Raw genomic sequence first — 18,780 nt, forward strand, 5'->3', positions numbered from 1 at the left:
GTCTATTTTTATCTGTAAGCTGCCCTGAGTCCCTGTCAGGGAAAAAGGTGGGTTATGAATAAATAACTACAGTGGTACCTCTAGTTATGAACTTAATTCGTTCCGGAGGTCCGTTCTTAACCTGAAACTGTTCTTAACTAGAGGCATGCTTTCACTAATGGGGCCTCTTGCTGCCGCTGCACCGCTGGCACACGATTTCTGTTCTCATCCTGGGGCAAAGTTCTCAACTCGAGGTAACTCTTCCAGGGTAGCGGAGTTTGTAACCTGAAGCTTTTGTAACCTGAGGTGTTTGTAACTCAAGGTACCACTGTATATCATCATCAGCATCATCATCGCCAAAGGGAGTGTTACACTTCTAAGGTGGTTGGCTGGGGCCCTTATTTCAGCCGAAGTGCTACCTATCTGTGGCTGCATGTTGACGGTGAGTGGGAAAGAAAATAAAAATGGACACAATTCCTCCTACAGTCTCTTTGGCAAACACGTGTACTTTACACACATACAACATGCACCACAGAAACGCGTCCCTCTATGAAGATCCACCCCATACATAGTAATTAAGCTTAAGAAAATCTCTGTAGGTTGGGGGCTCCCAATCCCTGTTCTGAACCAACAAGTTGGAGAGAGAGAGAGAAAGCAAAAGTCTATTGAGTTAATTGGGAACTGATTCCTAGCAAGTCTTGGTAGCACTGCACCTCTGATTGTGAACACTTTGGGCACGGGGGAGGCAGCCCCGACATTTTGATGGGATTCCTCTAATGCCACCCCTTAGCCCATGGGAAACAGTGGGGCGAAGATATACTACAGACCTGTATAAAACAATTCATTTGCTAGGGCACACAACTGGCACTTGGGCAATATGGGTTTGCTCTAAAATGTGTTAACGTTACAAACTCGGACAACGCACAAGCATATTTTAGGGCTGCGCTCTATCCATATGTTTTGACTTTTCAGCTGAAAGCAGCAGGGCTCAAATGCTGAACATAGGCAGGGTTGTGTCCTTGATTTGGTATTTCTTTAAACTCTGCTTCAGAAGGCAAGCCCCTATAGAAATATATAAATATATATATATGAGAGAGAAATCAAACCTTTAAAAAGTGCAAGGCAGGCACGCTTTTCATCTTAACTAACAAATTCCAGGAGATTTTATGTTTTGACTACGGCCAGAGCAATGGGGTTTGTTGCCAGCTCAAAGGCTTCAAATAGAAAATGCACCTCTCCATATTTATCACTGGCAATGGGCTGCCATTAGCTGTAAGTAGTTCATGCTGGGTGCTTTAAAAGCTGCTGTGAAGCTGGCCAGCTAACTAAGAATATGTGAACTATAACACACCGGTGATCCTTGCTGGCTTTCCGTTATTTTAAGCTCTCCTCGATGCTAATAAATCCTTTCAAAGAAAATGTTCCTAATAATACAGTTATAAAACTCCCATTTACCTCAATGGCTATAAGAAGGGCCCAGATAGGAGTTTGAGAAACTGCATGTTTAGATGCCGGTATGTGCATATATTAGCAACAAGGAGTTCACATTTTAAAGCAATCCAACCCAGCTCTCACTTCCGGGACTTTAATGTGGATTAGAATGCCATGATCAATCAAACTACGCACTTCTCAAAATCCTGTGATGTTGTTTTGGTTAAAATAAATGCACAGAAAGAGAAGGTAGGTAGGAGCCTGGTTTAATTAGCAGTAGAAATGCCTCACGTTTCTACAGTGGTACCTCAGGTTAATAACTTAATTCGTTCTGGAGGTCTGTTCTTAACCTGATACTGTTCTTAACCTGAAACTGTTCTTAACCAGAGGTACCACTTTAGCTAATGGGGCCTCCCGCTGCCGCCGCACAATTTCTGTTCTCATCCTGAAGCAAAGTTCTTAACCTGAGGTACTATTTCTGGGTTAGCGGAGTCTGTAACCTAAAGCATCTGTAACCCAAGGTACCACTGTATAGCACTTTGAGAGTGTATAAAGTACTTTACATACGCTGTCTCAATAATCCATACAACAACCTTGTAAGATAGGTCGGTACTATTACCACTGACATCAGAAGAGCCCTGCAGGGTCTGAGCAAAGGTCCCACATCCTGTTTCCAAAAAACAGGCAGCCAGAGGTTTTCTGGGCACCCACAAAATACCGATTGTTATGGCGGAGTATAGTGGTTACTCCAGCCTTGTAAATGAGCCCACCAAATTTACTGGCCTGCATAACTGTCCGCTAGCTTGCTTGAAGCTGGCAGGAGAGGGCAAAGCACTCTGCCAACCTCCTCACTTGCCTGAATGGAATTCTGTGCTGCTGGGCTAGAGCTTAAACACAAGGCTAGTTTCCTTTTCTCCCTGTTAGGGTTGTGCTGGACCTAGGGGTTAACCCGAGCAACGCGGTCCAGGTCCAGTCCTGAATCCAAGGATTCCACGAGGACAGTCCGACAGGGCCAAGGCAGGAAACCAGGCAGACTAGGTCAGGCCAGGCACAGGGTCTCAGGCAGGTTCTAGCAAACAGCAATGTTGCTCCCGCAACCTGGGGCAGGGTCCGACAGCCTTTTATCTTTGTCGGGGTAAGGGCCAGTCCTGATCCCCGGGTGACTCACCTCCCTGTTTCACCCGAAGGCGAGCACTCCTCCTGCGAGTACTCAGGTCTCTCCTTCTCTCGGACCTTCGTCTCTGCAGCTTGGGAGAAGTCGGTGGGTTACTAGACCCAGGGGCCACCTCAGCCTCTCCTGACCCAACCGGTAGTGGAGCAGCTGTAAGTGATGGCCCAGCTGAAGGCAATGAGGTCATCCCTGCATCTGGAGCCAGGGCAGGCTCAGGCCCCTGACTCGGCCCAGCTGATGCTTGTTGCAGGGGAACCTGTGCAGACTGGGGCTCTTCAGAATCAGGCCCCAGACTTGGTTCAGATGCCGCCTGAGGCAAAAGATCCGGTGTGGACTGAGGCTCCTCTGGTTCCGAGTCCGAGCCCAAGTCCCAGGCCATTACAGGGGTAAGCACCCGTTCACTTAAATGAAAATGGAGGTGAGGGTGTGTGAACCTGCTCTCACTGACCCCATGCACTGAAAATCAAGCTTCTTGGAATTTAGCCGGCCTGTCTTCCTGCACAGCCCCATGCCTGGTCTCTTGGCCGTGCGAAGGGTGTGACAGAATGCTGGAAACCGGATTGTATATATAGACAGGCAGATATAGATGCCATTCAAGAGAAATTTGTGCATGTCATGAATTCATGCGCGCAGAAATCCGTTCATGGTTCTTATTACTGCGGTTGCTTTATGCAGCAGATTCTCCAAGGCCCTACCGGCCACGTCACAAATAGCTCAGCCAGGCAACCTCCGCTTCATGCTGCAAAATCCCCCTTGCTGTTAAGTTCCCCCGCCACCCCCATATTTCCCCCCCCTTCCTTAGAAGCCCAAGGGAGGCAGCTGGAACTCCCGGGAGGCCTAGTTTGCGTTGCGGTGTGAAAAGTCAGCCTGCTGCCAGATGTTAACAGAGCCAGGGCTTGGATGCTTCGAAAGGGGGGCAGGAGGAAGTGGGCTTGGGGCAGGCCTACAAGAGAGCTGCGGGGGCTCCTGGATGGGGACCCGACAGTTTAGCAGCCTGTCTCACATGTACGTGGTAATGTGCTCGCGACACCGTCCGAACAGGTTTGCAAGGAACTCCGACTTCACCGCAATTTGTCAGACAAAGAAATCAGGGAAGCAAATGCTATACGGTCATACCTCGGAGGTTGAAGGGAATCCGTTCCGGAAGTCTGTTCGACTTCCAAAATGTTTGAAAACCAAAGCGTGGCTTCTGATAGGCTTCAGGAAGCTCCTGCAGCCAATCGGACATTTGACTTCCAAAAATAGTTTGCAAACTGGAACACTCACTTCTGGGTTTGCGACGTTCGGGAACCAAAACATTTGAGAACTGAGCTGTTTGAAAACTGAAGTATGACTGTATATAGGTGTGTCTGCCTTCTGTCTTTATTTATCCATCCATCTCCACCTGTGCACACACAAACCCGAAACTCGAACTCAGCCCCATTTTGAGACGAGGTGCCCTTCCACAATGCTGGTTTGTAATTTGCCCTGTTGTGTTGGGGGAAGGCATTTCAGCAGAAGCGGAAGGTGGCGATGCAGAAGAGGGACGATTCCATGTCAACGGCAGACAAAACCATTTCTAGATTGCATCACAGCTGACTGGAGGTGTGGGAACCATGCACTTGAATGCTCTTTTGTATAGTATAAAACTGCCCTCATGTGCCGCTCCGGGGGATTTGCACGGGTCTCATGCAGATGAGACCGGGTGGCGCTGTGGGTTAAACCACAGAGCCTAGGACTTGCCGATCAGAAGGTCGGCGGTTTGAATCCCCACGATGGGGTGAGCTCCCGTTGTTCAGTCCCTGCTCCTGCCAACCTAGCAGTTCGAAAGCAAGTCAAAGTGCAAGTAGATAAATAGGTACCGCTCCGGCGGGAAGGGAAACAGCGTTTGCTCTGGTTCGCCAGAAGTGGCTTAGTCATGCTGGCCACATGACCCGGAAGCTGTACTCACTTGGCCAGTAAAGCGAGATGAGCACCGCAATCCCAGAGTCGGTCACGACTGGACCTAATGGTCAGGGGTCCCTTTACCTTACATGCAGATGAAGCGCCCAGAGCGTAAGATTCACTTGTGTATGTAGGGACACCGTTTTCCACAGCAGGCACTAAAATGCCTGAGGCAGGTCCTGAGAGTTGGGGAATCCACTTTAGACAAAGCGCGGGCCATGCTAGAAGAAGAGGAGTTTGGATTTGATATCCCGCTTTATCACTACCTGAAGGAGTCTCAAAGTGGCTAACATTCTCCTTTTCTTTCCTCCCCCACAACAAACACTCTGTGAGGTGAGTAGGGCTGAGAGACTTCAGAGAAGTGTGACTAGCCCAAGATCACCCAGCAGCTGCATGTGGAGGAGCGGGGAAGCGAACCCGGTTCACCAGATTACAAGTCCACTGGTCTTAACCGCTACACCACACTGGTTCTCAAGCTACCATATTTTTCGCCCCATAGGACGCACCGGCCCATAGGACGCACCAAGTTTTTTTGGGGGGAAATAAAGAAAAAAAAATTATTTCCCCCCCAGGCGCTTGTGGAGCCGGCAGCGAGGAGAAGCGCTCTTCTCCCCGCCGCCCGCCTTCAGACCAGGTCCGGGGACAGCGGGAAGACGCACTGCGCCTTCTGTTCTCATCCTGAGGTAAAGTTCTTAACCCAAGGTGCTTTTCTGGGTTAGCTTGCAGGGCTGGCGGCGGGGTCTCCCCGCTGTCAGCCTCCAAACCACTTCGGGAGACAGCGGGATGGCGGTGTTCCGCCTCCCTCTGTCCCCCGACCTTGTGGGGCTGGCGCTGGGGCTCTCCTGAAGCCTGGAGAGCGAGAGGGGTCGGTGCGCACCGACCCCTCTCGCTCCCCAGACTTCAGTGAAAGCCTGCATTCGCCCCATAGGATGCACACACATTTCCCCTTCATTTTTTTGGGGGGGGGGAAGTGCGTCCTATAGGGCGAAAAATACGGTACTTGCTCGCAAGACGTTCAGACACTCAGCAACAAAGGAGGAATGAGAAGGAGGGAAAGCCCCAACTATTACCAGTATACTGTAAATATAAGCACATGGGAATAGCCGGATCTGGCCAGTGATTCATCAAGTCCAGCATGCTGTTCTCATAGTTGCCAGACCTATGAGAGGACCTGAACGCAACAGCCCTCCCCTCCTGCAGTTCCCAGCAGTTCAGGAGCATTGCTGTCACCAATAATGGAGGAAGAAGATTACCACTTGGTTTTCCGTTCCGTCTTAATTGGAGAGCCCATATAATCTCTCTCCAAAGGGCCCCAGAGAAAACTTACATGCACATCTGTGAAGGAGCAAGCTGGCTGCTGAACATCTCCTACACCCTCTTTCCAAGCTCCTTCCTCTCTCACGCACAAACATGCTCGCTACGTCTTCATTTCATGGCAGAGGTGCCAAGGAGTCTGGTGGGTGCATTTGGGTCAGCAAAAATGGAGAGCAAGTAAGGGAGTGGGGCTCTGCGAGTGTCGGCATTTCCCCTCGCAGCCTTCTCGGCAGCCGCTGGTCTTTCACAGAAGAGACGTAACCCGATGAGGAATGCGCACAAGGACGCTCCTGTTGAGTGTGTCCACCACACACCGCTTGCACCCACTTCGTATTTCGCATCTCTTCGTCCTGTTTGTCCTCAGCTCAGCCGAGGAAACTGTCCTAGAACGACCCAGACCCTTGATCCAGGTTAGTAGCTCAGTGCTGTCTGCATCAGAGGTGAGCTGCTTGTGGCCTCCTGGAAGCTCCAGCCAGCATGGCCAGTGATCACAAATGGTGGGAGCTGCAGCCCAGGAACATTATGACAAGCCCACCCTTGGTCTACACTGGCTAGCCGTGCCTCTCCAGAGTTTCAGACAGGGGACATTCCCAACCCTAGCCAGAGACTGGAACATAGGACCTTCTGCATGCAAAGAACAAAGAATCATAGAGTTGGAAGGAATCTGCAAGGGTGCTTAGTTCAACTCCCTGTTATTCTACTAAAGTTAAAGGACCCCCAGACGTTTAAGTACAGTTGAATTCGACTATGGGGTGCGATGCTCATCTTGCTTTTTAGGCCGAGACAGACGGCGATTGTCCACAGACAGTTTTCATGTGGCCAAACCACTTTTGGTGCAATGGAACACCGTGATGAAAGCCAGAGCGCATGGAAATGCTGTTTACCTTCCCACCGCAGCGGTACCTATTTATCTACCTGCTAGGTTGGCAGGAGCTGGGACAGAGCAACAGGAGCTCACCCTGTTGTGGGGATTCGAACTGCCGACCTTCTGATCAGCAAGCCCAAGAGGCTGGGTGGTTTAAACCACCTTTACCCATGGGGAAAATTTATAATTCATCTTAAAAAACATTGTAAAACGTTAAAATCGTTATAACACTTGTAGTTTAATGGTGAATTTTGGATATACAGTGGTACCACGGGTTAAGAACTTAATTCATTCTGGAGGTCCGTTCTTAACCTGAAACTGTTCTTAACCTGAGGTACCAGTTTAGCTAATGGGGCCTCCCGCTGCTGCCGCGCCACTGGCGTGCGATTTCTGTTCTCATCCTGAGGTAAAGTTCTTAACACAAGGTGCTTTTCTGGGTTAGCGGAGTCTGTAACCTGAAGCGTCTGTAACCTGAAGCATCTGTAACCTGAGGTACCACTGTAATGGAGATGTAAAAGATTTGGGTTATTATAAAAGACACAGGAGGGAATGGTTAACAATAGGAACCCACAAAGGGGAGGAGGGAAGTCCAGAAAATTCTTTTGAGCTCTGTTTTTATGGTGTATTCTGGATATGTGATTGTGAAACTTTGATTTGAAAAACCAAAGAAATAAAGAATAAAAAAGAAAACAAGCTGTCAGCACTGACACCTTTACAAAAAATAAATAAAAATAAACCACCTTTACCCTTTGTTACTAGAGGTGGGAATGACTACATGGCCAGAGTGGTAATAACTAAGCATGTCATGAAATCTGAGGTGCTGTGTTAAATGGCAGACTCTGTTTAGCTGCGGTGACAAAATGCTACTGCAGGTCACATCCTCTGTGAATTCATCTAATGCTGTCTTAAAGCCCCTGGCTCCAGTTACTGGCAGGGCAGCTAGTTGTGCAGAATCAGCTGGCAGCTTCGGGTGGGAATGCTGGCAGCATGGAAAGGACCCCATTACCAGCTCCAAGTGTGGAGCCCAGAGAAGCATCAGGTAGTGTGGTGCAGTGGTTAGAGAGAAATATAGGGCTGCTCCCTTTAAAAGACTTGTAGCCAACCCCTCATAGCACTACAATTAATAGCACTCTTAAACTACAGTTCCCAGAAAGGGGGGGGGCGGGTTAATGTGCTTTAAAGATACGGTGTTTACGCAGACTAGGTTCAAATCTCCACTCACTTATGAAGCTCCCCAGGAGAACATGGGCTGTTCACTCTCTCCTGGACTAACCTACCTCACAGGGTTGTTTTGATGATGAAATGGGGAGCTGGGAGAACGAAACTCGGATGCAGCCCTTTGGTAGGATAGGGCCCATTGTTCCCGATGGAATTTGTACGTTGATGCAATTCAACTGCATCTCTGAATAGCAGTGCTTGAAACTCGCATTGTTCTAGGAGCATTTTGCGACAGGGAATTTCATTAGCGCAAGCAGCTTCTGAGCTCTGGGAGCAGGGCTGCGCCAAAATTTCAGATTAAAACTGCAGAGTGGAAGGAAAGGAGGAGCTTTTTCTGCCTCTCCACTTCCAGCCACTCTCTAAAGACTGGAGAAGAGACCCCTCTTAAGAATATTAAGGGGGTGGGCACGGGAAGGACTAGACCATGTGAAAAAGGAACATAACATTCTAGCTGCAGTTCATTCATTTTCAGCGCTTTCTATTCTTGTGATTAAAAAAGCGAGCCCAGACATTCCGTTGTCGCGCCCATAAACCCAGGTTTAAGGTGCAATTTAGCTCCTAGCTTTCATGTCTCTGTTTCTAACACTGCTGAACTACCTGTGGTGGCTGTAAAATATATATTGCACCAGCGCATTTGACAGGTACGGAAGATGCACGCATGCAGCAGCATTAAGAAGCTCTTTTCTTGTCTGTTCACAAACTGATGCTTGCACCGGAGGCCGGAAAGTTTTGCAATCCGAAAGAGCAGGAGAGGATGTAACCAGAAGCGGCCGTGTCCCCTGTCACATGCAAGCAAGTAGGCCGTGGACACCATGAGCTGGAGTTTGCCAACAGACCGCATTCTTCCTTTAAGCTTCACACTCGCAGGGCGTCCATTTTATAAGGCCGAGGTGCCGAGGAGTCTATGGGGAGCCGCCAAGTTTGGAAAGAGAGATGCGAGAGAATCTAAAAGGGTAGAGGGGAGGGGGAGGGAGGGAGCGAGGGGGTTGGGATGCAAAGGGAAGGTGCCATTCATGTGCACTTATCGGGGGTCTTCTTCCTCTTCCGATACTTTTACGATCGACCGTAAGCGCAGAATGCCAGCGATGTCAGCCAGTGCCAAATTTACGTACAATGGTACCTCAGGTTAAGTACTTAATTCGTTCCGGAGGTCCGTACTTAACCTGAAACTGTTCTTAACCTGAAGCACCACTTTAGCTAATGGGGCCTCCTGCTGCCGCCGCGCTGCCAGAGCACGATTTCTGTTCTCATCCTGAAGCAAAGTTCTTAGCCTGAAGCACTATTTCTGGGTTAGCGGAGTGTGTAACCTGAAGCGTATGTAATCTGAAGCGTATGTAACCTGAGGTACCACTGTATAAGCTAAGCAAGCTATAGTTTAGGGCCCCACTCTATTGGGGCCCCCAAAAAATTTAAAGGAAAAACAACAACTGGATGTACGTTTCCAAAATATAAGATAAAAAACAAACAAACTAAAACCTACATACAGCAACAGTGTTTTGTGCTGTGTAGGCTCCTATGATGTAAGTAAAGGACCCCCAATCATTTTAAGTTAGGGCTTAATAATTATTTCATTATTAAAATACTTCTTCTTAATTGTATTTCAGTTCAACAATTACTTTGATAGAATACATATTTTTGTTAATGTGCAAATGGCTTTAGATACCTATTAGGTCCATAAATGACCATATAGCATATATTCAACACACAAAAACAGGGAAAATTTGTTGCTGACAAAGGACAGCTAGACATTTAAAGGGCCCCATTACCTTTGATGAGCCGAGGGCCTCATCAAACCTAAATCCGGCCCTAGATGTGCAGGGTAGGGTCGATGAATCTAGGCTGCAGTCGCCACAGGGGAATATAATAATAATAATAATAATAATAATAATAATAATAATAATAATAATAATAATAATAATAATAATTTATTTCTACCCCGCCCATCTGGCTGGGTTTCCCCAGCCACTCTGGGCGGCTTCCAACAAAATATTAAGAATATAATAAAACATCAGACATTAAAAACTTCCCTAAACAGGGCTGCCTTCAGATGTCTTCTAAAAGTCAGATAGTCCAATAACTAAAATTATTATTATTTCTGAAGGCAGCATCTGGCCTGAAATCTCACCTTGGCCATGAACTCAGCAGACGGCTTAGGCAAACTGCAGAATAAGGTAACTTCGTTTCTCACCTGGCGAGTTCTGAGCTCCCCCCCCCCAAGGGCACTCGAAGAGCCATGCCTGAGTGGCAGGACACCTGCTTGGAACGCAGAAGGTCCCAGTTCAATCCCCAGCAGCTCCAGGTAGGGCTGGCAGGGGGTTGGACTCTAGAGATGGCTCTCGAGGTCCCTTCTAAGATTCTGTGATCCCTGCCTAGAACCCCAGAAAGGCACCGCCCATCAGTGAAGACACTGGTGACCTAGATGGACCAATAGTCTGACTCGGTACACAGTGTGAATCATAGAAATGTAGAGCTGGAGGCGACCATGGGCGTCATCCAGACCAACCCTCTGCAATGAAGGTGTACACATGCTCATTCAGATGGAGAAAGTGCATTTGGCTCGGACACATTCAGCGAAACACTGTGTTACTGAAGGATCTGCTGCGTTGAGTGTTAGAAATTCAAGTATGTAAGCTGGGACCAAATGGAACCTCGAATCTAGGTTGCAGTCGCCACGAAGGAATATAATACTAATACTATTATTCATTCATTCATTCATTCATTCATTCATTCCCTGCTCATCTGGCTGGGTTTCCCCAGTCACTCTGGGAGGCTTCCAACCAAATATTAAAAATATAATAAAACACCAGACATTAAAAACTTCCCTCAACAGGGCTGCCTTCAGATTTCTTCTAAAAGTCAGGTAGTTGTTTATTTCCTTGACATCTGATGGGAGAACGTTTCACAGGGCGGGTGCCACTACCAAGAAGGCCCTCTGCCTGGTACCCGGTAACTTTGCTTCTTGCAGTGAGGGAACTGCCAGAAGGCCCTCGGGGCTGGACCTCAGTGTCTGGGCTGAACGATGGGGGTAGAGACGCTCCTTCAGGAATGTCTATCCGCCAGACGGTTGGACTAGATGCCCCCTGGGGACCCCTTCTGACACTACAATTCTACGATCTCAACTACATTGCTCGACTGCTGCTTGCTCTTACAACAATTCACTTGCCACACTATGAAAAGAGGAGAAACACACACATGGAATGCAAATGGTATTAACTATGGACTAAGGCAGAGGTTTTTAAATTGTGGTTGCATGTGGCGCCCAGAAATAACAACAACAACAATAATTTATTATTTATACCCCGCCCATCTGGCTGGGTTTCCCCAGCTACTCTGGGCGGCTTCCAACAAAGTATTAAAATACAGTAGTCTGTTAAACATTAAAAGCTTCCCTAAACAGGGCTGCCTTCAGATGTCCTCTAAAAGTCCGGTAGTTGTTTTTCTCTTTGACATCTGGTGGGAGGGTGTTCCACAGGGCGGGTGCCACTACCGAGAAGGCCCTCTGCCTGGTTCCCTGTAACTTGGTTTCTCGCAGTGAGGGAACTGCCAGAAGGCCTTCGGAGCTGGACCTCAGTGTCCGGGCAGAACAATGGAGGTGGAGACGCTCCTTCAGGTATACAGTGGTACCTTGGGTTAAGAACTTAATTCGTTCCAGAGCTCTGTTCTTAACCTGAAACTGTTCTTAACCTGAAGCACCACTTTAGCTAATGGGGCCTCCTGCTGCTGCCACACCGCCAGAAAACGATTTCTGTTCTCATCCTGAAGCAAAGTTCTTAACCCGAGGTACTATTTCTGGGTTAGCAGAGTCTGTAACCTGAAGCGTCTGTATCCTGAAGCATATGTAACCCAAGGTACCACTGTACTGAACCTTCACATAGTCACAACTGGACCCGCGCCAGTACAAAATGCACCCAGCTCCTGGCTAATTCCAAACACTGGTTGCATTAGTTTACTTTTCAACAGCCTGTCTCTACTACACCAAAAAGATGAGCGGGGCCGGATCAATATTTGGAGGCTGGCTAGTTTAGAGAACAAAAGGCAAGTTTTGCCTGGTGTGGGGAGAGTGGAGAGGCATTTTTCTCCCTCTCCTGTATAATACTAGATTGCATTGTCATCCAATAAAGCTGAATGATGGGGAATTCAAAGCAGACAAAAGGAATTACCCATCCGACACCCAGTTAAAACTATGGAACTCGCTTGTGATGCCAGCCAACTTAAAGGTAAAGGAAAAGGGACCCCTGATCATTAGGTCCAGTCGCAGACGACACTGGGGTTGCGGCGCTCATCTCACTTTACTGGCCAAGGGAGCTGGCATACAGCTTCCGGGTCATGTGGCTAGCATGACTAAGCCGCTTCTGGTGAACCAGAGCAGTGCACGGAAACGCCGTTTACCTTCCCGCCAGAGCGGTACCTATTTATCTACTTGCACTTTGACATGCTTTCGAATTGCTAGGTTGGCAGGAGCAGGGACTGAGCAACGGGAGCTCACCCCGTTGCAGGGATTCAAACCGCTGACCTTCTGATTGGCAAGTCCTAGGCTCTGTGGTTTAACCCACAATGCCACCCCGTGAGACAAATTCACAGAGGGTACGAGGACAGCAATGGCTTCCCCCAGGATCAGAGGCAGTATGTCTCTGAATACCAGTTGCTAGGGACAGACTGTGCTTCCATGCAAGAAATCTCCTGTACGTTAGAAAAGTAGCACATCAGGGAGAAGGGGCTTAGCCTAGGTTCTTCCCTGACACACTAGCTTTCTAATTGCGGGGAGCTGTCTCGCACGGAGGAGGCATTCAGTCACGTTGCATTCCTTCTGCCAGCACCCCGAAGTGGCTCAGCCCAGATGCAGAAAACAAAGGGAGTCGACGGAAAGACCGAAGCCGTAGATATTTGAGGCGGTAGTAGGGCTGTGCGAGCAATTGCAGGCTCTTTTCTAAATTCTTTTGGTCGCGAAATGACAGAGGGGAAGAGAACGCGGCAACTGTTTAGTCTGCGAGGGAGGGGGGCCTGACCCGTGAGCTGGGAACATGCTGCTGAGGACTTGAGACCAGCCAGTTACACCTCTTTCCATTCTTACTGCTCCGCTTTGCTTCATCCTGCCTTTGCTTATCTGCCTCTCTGATGCAAGCCAAAGCCCTGGCCTTGCCATTAGCCCCCTCCGAAAAGCATGACCCCAGGGCAGGGGTGAGAACCCCTGCAAGGAATCTCAGCTAAGGCATCCATGACAGATATCCATCCAATCTCTGCTTTTAGGTCTCCAAGGAAAGGAATGTTCCCCACTGCCCTAGGGAGTCTGTTCCACTGTTCCGTAGCTCTTATAATAATTTATAATATATATAATAATTTATTATTTATACCCCACCCATCTGGCTGAGTTCTTTCTAACGTTTAGTTGGAACCTCTCTTCTTGTAAGTGGAATCCACTGGATTGGGCCCTAGCCTCTGGAGCAGGAGAAAACAAGTCCATGTGACAGCCCATTAGATACAGTGGTACCTCAGGTTACATACGCTTCAGGTTACAGACTCCGCTAACCCTCGGGTTAAGAACTTTGCTTCAGAATGAGAACAGAAATCGTGCAGCAGCAGGAGGCCCCATTAGCTAAAGTGGTGCTTCAGGTTAAGAACAGTTTCAGGTTAAGAACGGACCTCCGGAACGAATTAAGTACTTCACCCGAGGTACCACTGTATTTTGAGATAGCTATCCTATCTCCTCTGTCTCCACTTTAGCAGGCTAAACATACCAAATTCCTTCAACTGTTCCTCATAAGGCTTGGTTTCCAGACCCTTGATTTCCTCCCAATTTCTTTTGTAATTATATAATTTCAGAGTTGAAAGGCACACCAGTTGTCATCTAGTCCACCCCCTGAAGCTCAGGAATCGTGGCTAAAGAATACCTGACAGATGCTTAACACACAGCAATGTGCCCAGCACAGTAACATCATGCTTTGCTGTGGGCTAGTATATGTATCTTCTTCGAACCCTGGGCAGGTGGGTAGTGGAGGCTGCCCCTTCCAGGCTCCCCTAAACAGTTCCTGCCACATGGAAACGCAAAAATTCAAGACAGTGGGGTGTTCCAAGGAGTTGGTAGGGTCCCTGCACCGCTGGCACAGCTGCATCCTCACCTTGCCATTTGCTGCCTCCCCTGTAGGAAGTCACCTGTTGGTTAGTCCCACTGGGTAATATCGGGAAGAGTTTTATTATCTCCGTGGCGGCTCCGTGGGACACAGTCCGGCTTTCGCTCGCCAGGGTGGCAACAGGCACAGCATGTTTGCGGGCCCTGTGTACGCAAAGCGATTCCAGGGGGGAACTTAATTAGCCGGCTATTCTGCAGAATGCTTTGAATTATGCAGGCCATCTTCATTACTTTGGGTTAAAAAAGAAACCGCTCGTGCGGTTCAGACCTTGGTCTACATGCCAAAACGTCAAGCTGGATCAAATTATTGCCTCCACCGATATTATACATGCTTTTCTCTCCCCCCTCCCGCCCCCCTTTTAAAGCAAGGTTAATAGAGAAAAATGCTGGATGTTCATTAACAGCAGTCATGCTTCTTAGCTAGGCCAGAACACACACACACACACACACACACACACAGTCCACAATGAATCCACTTCCCCCAAAATGTTTATCTATGATCGGTGCATTTTAATTTCCACTTTATGGAACAAAATTCATTGAGAAAGTCACTTGCAAAACACAGTTGAGGTGCTTGCTTCAAGCCTGTAGCAGAGGTGCTGAGTGCATTTTGTGTGTATTAATTGCTCTGTATTTGTGTCTGGCCAGGTCCTAAACAACATAGGCGCCACCTACAGGTGGCTCAGGCCCCTACGAAGCTTCAAACATGCCACGTTATCAGAGTGTGCACTTGACCGGCAAATCTCAGCTTTAAAGGTTGAAGCAGAAGGAATGCTGGCAGGTAGATGAGCAAAAGGAGAAAGTTGATGCAAGCAACCAATATCTTTAAAAACATCCCACTGCAGATGGATGCACCCAGACTTTCTCAATGCCAAACGATGACAACAAACAGCAAAGTGACTTGTGGCATTGAGTTTGAATGGAGAAAAGGCCACCAGGCTTCAGAGCTCCTGGGAAAGTCATTCCCCTCTGCCTCGCCAGTTTTGCTGGTTTGGTGTAATAAAATAATGCCAGGTTGTATCCAATGCAAGTCCAACTCAAATTAATGGAGCCAAGTCAGACACGCCCATTAACATCAATGGGTCTACTCCGAGTAGGACTCGCATTGGACACAACCCTATGCTAGTTTATTGAAAAGTAAAAAGGTAAAGGACCCCTGGACGGTTAAGGCCAGTCAAAGGCGACTAAGGGGTTGTGGCGCTCATCTCGCTTTCAGGCTGAGGGAGCTGGCATTTGTCCACAGACAGCTTTCCGGGACACGTGGTCAGCATGACTAAACCGCTTCTGGCACAACATCACACCGTGACGGAAACCAGAGCGCACAGAAACACCATTTACCTTCCCGCTGCAGTGGTACCTATTTATCTACTTGCACTTTGACATGCTTTCGAACTGCTAGGTGGGCAGGAGCAGGGACTGAGCAACGGGAGCTCACCCTGTTGCGGGGATTTGAACTGCCAACCTTCTGATCGACAAGCCCAAGAGGCTCCATGGTTTAGACCACAACGCCACCCGGGTCTTTTTTTATTACATTACACCAGGGAGGCTGGAGAGGGTATGACCCTTAAGAGTGCAGCCCCAACACATACCTGCCCTGGAGCAAGTCTCACTGAACTCAGTGGGACTTGTTTATGAGAGTTAGAAAAAACCCCAAGGATTCAACCCCCTGCAATGCAGGAATCTCAACTAAAGCATCCATAACACACAGCCATCTAACCTCTGCTTAAAGACCTCCAATACAGGAGACCCCACAAACTCCCAAGGGAGTCTGTTCCACTGTCATACAGCTCTTATTGTCAGAAAGTTCTTCCTGATGTTTATGTGGGGCTACCTTTGAAGGTGACCCAGAAACTACAACTAATTCAGAATGTGGCAGCTAGACTGGTGACTGTGAGCGGTCGCCAAGACCACATAACATCGGTCTTGAAAGATCCTATGTTGGTTCCCAGTACGTTTCTGAGCACAATTCAAAGTGTTGGTGCTGACCTTTAAAGCCCTAAACGACCTCGGTCCAATATACTTGAAGGAGCGTCTCCACCCCCATCGTTCAGCCCGGACACTGAGGTCCAGTGCCGAGGGCCTTCTGATGGTTCCCTCACTGCAAGAAGCCAAGTTACAGGGAACCAGGCAGAGGGCCTTCTCGGTAGTGGCACCTGCCCTGTGGAACGCCCTCCCACCAGATGTCAAAGAGAAAAACAACTACCAGACTTTTAGAAGACATCTGAAGGCAGCCCTCTTTAGGGAAGCTTTTAATGTTTGATGCATTACTGTATTTTAATATTTAGTTGGAAGCCGCCCAGAGTGGCTGGGGAAACTCAGCCAGATGGGCGGGGTATAAATAATAAATTATTATTATTATTATTTATTATTATTATGCTGCACAGCATCAATTGATGGAATCAGCTGAGACCCTTGGCCAGCCTTGGCCATCCTCCTCCTTCCCAGTGTGCAGATCGGTCCACACATTTTGTGCATGTGTGTGTTAAAATCATGGGATCCTATGTGCTCTATACTGCTGATGTCACAGCTTAAGGCACCCCCAAATTGTGGCACACAATAATAATAATTTATTATTTGTACCCCGCCCATCTGGCTGGGCTTCCCCAGCCACTCTGGGCGGCTTCCACAAAGACCAAAAATACACTAAGATGTCACATATTAAAAACACAAGAGAGCACCTTGGTACCTGAGCCCAGCAACCTGTGTTTCCATTCCTGGAGGATCCGTGGGTCCTTTTAAGCACCACAGAGACACATTCTCACTGCCCTATTAATGGCTTTCAAAAGGGCAGTGCTCCTCTTTCCCCTGGGAAAGCTGCATGCGATGACAGGAGCCCCTCTTGACCAGAGGTGGCAACCGACGCGCTTATCTGAGAATCTATGCTTGTCCTCCACACGAGGGGTTTGCAGCTGGAGAAGTGGCTCCGGACGCCGCCTTCTCCTTTATACCGCAATCCGCTGAAAATAGATTGGATGCAAATTGGTCTGGGAAACTTCAGCCTTGCCTTTGTTGATGGAAGCGGCTCAAAGGAAGCGGAGCAAAACAGGCCAACAAACTCTGTGGGCTGTCAAAGGTCTTCCCTCTTCTGAGACTTGCAGGCACAAAACAAACCCTGTTGTCTCTGCAAAGGATAATGACCCGTTCTAGGGGGGTTTTCAGACCCACAGGACAGGGGTAGGCTTGCCATAAAGCTATCATTTCTAACGTAGCCTTTTAAAAAGTCTGAGGACCTTGCTGGGAAGGGTCTGGGGGCCACCCATAGGCTGTAGGTGTAGAAGGAATTGGCCATGAGCAGGACCAACGCCCCAAAGTGCTTTTCTCTTTCTCTGCCACACTCCCATCTTTCACTCCTTTCCTTCTCTCTCTCTCTCCCACCTTCCGTCCCTTCTCAATCTAACCATTCTCGCCTTCTCTGCCGTTGTTGTCGGAAAGGTACAGGGAGCCACACAGAGGAAGGACTGAAGCTCATGGCTTTCTCTCCTCTGATTTACACGAATGTCCCCACCAATAGTGAGATCACAACACCCTTATATGAAAAGCAGCCACCTAATGTACCTGCTGTTCTCTTTGTCCATGGAGTTTTCTTGGCAGGGATACTGGAGGGGCTTGCCAGAAATGACAAACCTAGACAACATCTTAAAAAGCAGAGATATTACCTTGCTGACAAAGGTCTGTATTGTTAAAGCTATTGTTTTCCCAGTAGTGATGTATGGAAGTCAGAGCTGGACCATAAAGAAGGCTGATCGCCGAAGAATTGATGCTTTTGAATTATGGAGCTGGAGGAGACTCTTGAGATTCCCATGGACTGCAAGAAGATCAAACCTATCCATTCTGAAGGAAATCAGCCCTGAGTGCTCACTGGTAGGACAGATCCTGAAGCTGAGGCTCCAATACTTTGGCCACCTCATGAGAAGAGAAGACTCCCTGGAAAAGACCCTGATGTTGGGAAAGAAAGACCCCTTGCTCTCTTAAGATGAGACGTTTTTGAACAGAAAAAACCAGTGAGGAAATCATTTTGCATCTTATTTATGCAATGTGAAGGGACCATCTAAGGATAGCTGGCTCTTTCCGGCATTAGTTGTCTGGTGCCAGGATCTGGGATTTCCCAACGCTGCAGCCGGTTAACACCGGCAATGAAACTAAAAGGTTCAAGTTCAAGAGATTCTAGCAGACTGACCTGGATTTAAGACGGCCTGTTCGGGAGCAGATGGCCTTGCAGACTTAATGCATTAGACTGGCTGAGTCCTTCAGCTGGCAAGATTCGGGGCTCTTTTCCTGACTTGGGGCAGGATGCCACCCTTTGAATGACAATGCAATCTGCCCCAGGCATAGGAAAGGCCAACTGGACAGTGACCCAGGGTTGGGTTTCGATTGGGGGTGGGGTGGGGGAAATAGCCTGAATTTTGTGCACCTCTTACAACTATTTCACATCGAATAGGCACCAGCAACATACTGTTGCTTCCTTCCTTGCGCAGAAGGCTTGCAGTCCTGCGGTGCATTTGCCAGGGGTCAGCCTGCGATGGTGGGCATGATGTCCAGAACTGGGGACCCAAACGACACGATGTGAAGCTTCAGAGCGACTGCATGCAGTGTTGTGCCGTGAGTTGCCAGCGTCCGTGGATAGGCAAGTATCATTGGCACCCCCTGGCGATAGGCTGGAACGACGGGGCAATAGCCCTGCAACCTACCAGAGGTTGCATGCAAGCTTCACAAAGGTTAGCCACAGTGAGATCCTTCTTCCAGGCTTCCCAT

At 48.5% G+C, this 18,780-nt stretch overlaps 1 protein-coding gene and 1 long non-coding RNA gene across 4 annotated transcripts in view; both read right to left on the bottom strand.

The window, feature by feature from the left end:
- LOC309380231 overlaps positions 1–18,780 on the bottom strand; it is a 290,294-nt gene that overhangs the window by 21,599 nt on the left and 249,915 nt on the right. The window lies entirely within an intron of this gene.
- Positions 1–18,780, bottom strand: part of CTIF (cap binding complex dependent translation initiation factor) — a 181,361-nt gene that overhangs the window by 14,262 nt on the left and 148,319 nt on the right. The window lies entirely within an intron of this gene.

Source organism: Podarcis melisellensis (assembly GCF_964234715.1).
Source record: "Podarcis melisellensis genome assembly, chromosome: 11".
Lineage (NCBI taxonomy): Eukaryota > Metazoa > Chordata > Lepidosauria > Squamata > Lacertidae > Podarcis > Podarcis melisellensis.